The sequence below is a fragment of the Mus pahari genome, chromosome 6 (assembly GCF_900095145.1).
Source record: "Mus pahari chromosome 6, PAHARI_EIJ_v1.1, whole genome shotgun sequence".
NCBI lineage: Eukaryota > Metazoa > Chordata > Mammalia > Rodentia > Muridae > Mus > Mus pahari.
Genome location: NC_034595.1, coordinates 50,181,108 through 50,184,548, shown reverse-complemented (window position 1 = coordinate 50,184,548; position 3,441 = coordinate 50,181,108). Strand labels below are relative to the sequence as shown.

The window sequence follows — 3,441 nt, the reverse complement described above, 5'->3', positions numbered from 1 at the left end:
GTAGTAGAAATTGGATCAACAAGCCAATTCCAGTATTTATTATATTTCTGCTCCTCTAGAACCACTCCTGGTACCAACTTCTGTATTAGTCAGGGNTCTCTAGAGTCACAGAACTTACGGATAGCCTCTATATAGTAAAGGAATTTATTGATGACTTACAGTCTGCAGTCCAATTCCCAACAATGGTTCAGTAGTAGCTGTCAGTGGAAGTCCAAGGATCTAGCAGTTACTTAGTCCCATAGGCAAGCAGGCGAAAGATGGAGAACCAGACTGCAGGCAAAAGATAGAGAACCCCATACTTGTTTTTGAGGGAGGATTTTCACTAGTACCCACTAGTGTCTACTTGTGATCCTCGTGCAGCCTCTCAAGTACTGGGATTATAGGTTGGACTAACACACCTACCTACCTGGCTTATACCAGAACCTCTGATGGTGTGCTAGAAAATATTGAAAGTTTACATCAATAGTAAATGTGCCCCAGTGGGTTGTAGTGTTTCCTTCTTTATTACTATTCAGGGAATTCCTTTTAGCATCCTTGGGGGTTAGGCAACAACGATTTTTTTATAGGCATATATTTTGATTTCCCTTTATTATTACAGCTGTTTGTGATTAGTTTACAGTTATACAGTCTACAATTCTGAGCCAATAGGGCTTTCATTTCCCCCCCTCCCCTTGAAAATCGTTATTTCTATTCCATGACTTTCTTTGTTGCTATGGCCAAAAAACCAGCAAGAAGCAAATTAAGGGAGAAAGTGTTATTGTGGTTCGTGGTCTGAGGATGCAGCCTACCACAGTGGTGAAGGTGTGGGGATGGGAGTGAGTCTTGGCCTCAGTAATGGGAACATTGGCTGCATCTCACTAGACCAGGCAGACTGGCTTTCTTCCTTTTCCTTTGTAAATTTAGAAATTTGTAAGTTTCTAGCCCATGAGATGCTGCTACCTGTCTCCATGGAGGGAGAGGGGAAGGGGGAGGGGGAAGGAAGGGGGAGGGGAGGGGAGGGGGAGGGGGAGGAGCTGCTGCTGCTGCTTCTTTGTCTTCGACTTTGTCTTCTGTGTCTTTTCTTCTTCCTCCTCCTCCTCTTCTTCCTCCTCCTTTTTCCTCATTCTTCTTCCTTCTTCCTCCTTTCTTTCCCTCTTCCCCTTTCTCTCCTCTTCCTTTTTTTTGAGACATGGTTTCTCTGTGGCTCTGGCACTCCTGGAACTCTGTAGACCAGGTTGGTCTCTACCTCAGAGATCTGTCTGCCCCTGCCTCCTGAGTGCTGGGATTTAAGGTGTGTGTCACCGCCACTCAGGTCCAAACAGATTGACTGAAATTAACTGCTACAGCCAAGTCTTCTTACTGCTATGTTTTTTGGTGATAAATCTACTGTAATTTGTCTTCTAAAAGTCAGATCATTGATTATAAAGTAAAATAAAAAATATTTTGCCTATGGTTTGTTAGAAGTTTACGTCAGTGTATCTTGACATCTATTTCTTTGTTTATCCTATGAGGTTTTAAAAATTTCTTCAAATTGAGTTGGCTTTTTGTCATATTTAGAAATTTGATCTCGCAAGGTCTTGGGAGATATTTAAATCAGACACTAAATCTAATAGCAGCAACTTTTTTGGGGTGTTCATGGTTTATATGTTCATCTGTTTACTTTGTAGCAGTAAAAGATATCTTTACCAGTTACTAGTTGTTCATTCTGAAAAAGGCTGGATTAAAGTTCTCTTCTACTTAGTAATAGACAAGTGTACCTCTGTTGAGCAGTCTTTTTTTTTTTTTTTCTTTTTTTAGCCAAGAAAGAATTTCTCTATTTGTAGTTGTGGCTGTCCTGGAATTTGTCATGTAGATCAGGCTGGCCCTGAACTTAGAGAGATCCACCTCCCTTTGCCTCCTGAGTGCTGGAATTAAATGTATGTACTACCACTTGCAGCTGAGCATTCTAATTGTTTTCTGTGTATGGCATTTTGTCTGTATGTATGTCTGCGCACCACTCAGATGCATTGTCCTCTGAGGCAGAAGAGGTATCAGATCCCCTAGGGTTGGAGTTAGAGATGGTTGTGAGCCACCATGCAGGTGCATAGAATCCAGTCTAGGTCCTCTGCAAGAACAGCCAGTGCTCTTAACCTTTAGGCCATCTCTCCAGTCCCTCCATTGAACATCTTGTGAAATAACGGTTTTTATTTTTGCTGATCTATAAACTGCACACTTATATATCCTTCAATATTTCATCTGAATTTTTTTTTTCATTCTTGAATTTGAGAAGTAAAAAGTCTACTTTCAGAGCTAAAGAGAAGAGCCAGCAGGTCAGAGAGCGCACTGCTCTTGCAGGGAACGTTAAGTTCTCTTCCTAGCACTCATGCTAGGTTGCTCAGAGCCCTTTCCAGCTTCTGGCAACTATGGGCAACTCTGTGCAGTATTTGTTCATCAACAAAAAACACTACAGGAAATAACCACGGAAACAATTAAAAGCGACACAAAATGACCCCAGACAGCCGCAGTGTGAGAAAGAAGGAACAGAGGCATCAGGAAGGCACCACTCACTGCAGCACAAGGAATTCTGAGTCCTAGAAGACTCAGATTCTGGACAGCGAAGCCGAGAAACAGATATAAGGCAGGAAATGCTACCAGAGATAGAGGAAGCAATTGCAATTATATAATTGTAAATGATTTAGTTGGGCCAGGTGAGGTGGTGCAGGCCTGTGATCCCAACGAAGCAAGAGAATCAGGAACTTGGGCCTTCAAAATGGCTCAGTGGGTAAGAGGGCCTGTGGCAAAGTCTGACAGTGAGTTAAGTTGTGGGAATTTATGTGGGAGAAGAGAAGAACTCACCTATACATGTACACACACACACACACACACACACACACACAAAACTTAAAAATCTTTCAAAAGTACACTTCCAGTCTGAGCAAAATACAATGAATGTTTTATTACTAATAATATATAATTAGGTCTAAGTATTAAGTGTTCTGTGATTATTACTAAACTATTGCAAGTGACTGTAAACTGGATGTCTCAAAACAATAGAAGTTTACTTAGTAACTATGGAGACAGTTTCTGAAGTCAACAGAAGTTAACTGAAGTGAGGGTTGACAGAGCCATAGCCTCTGCAGTAGTCCTAGGGGAAATCAGTCCTTGTCTGTTCCTGGTTCTGGTGGCTCCTGACATTTCTTTACCTGAGGCTGCATCTGTTGCAGGATATGGGATCACACTGTAAACTTGGAGATTGTGTTGTTTACTGGAAAAACCTGTTTGTAGTTGTGGTGTGGCTTAACCTTAGCCCACACCTTAGATCCCTATGGCTGGAATTCGACAAACACGTAATATTCATCTTTAATCCCAAATAATGAAGGTTAAGTTAGTTTGTAGAAGGAGGCACCCATGTTTGAAAGTGATGTCTAAGCCGGGCCTGGTGGAGCAGGCCTTTAATCCCAGCACTCGGGAGGCAGAGGCAGG

The 3,441-nt window shown here is 42.0% G+C and overlaps 1 protein-coding gene across 7 annotated transcripts in view; it reads left to right on the top strand.

The window, feature by feature from the left end:
* Dock7 (dedicator of cytokinesis 7) overlaps positions 1-3,441 on the top strand; it is a 205,822-nt gene that overhangs the window by 37,458 nt on the left and 164,923 nt on the right. The gene's annotated exons all lie outside the window — the stretch shown is intronic.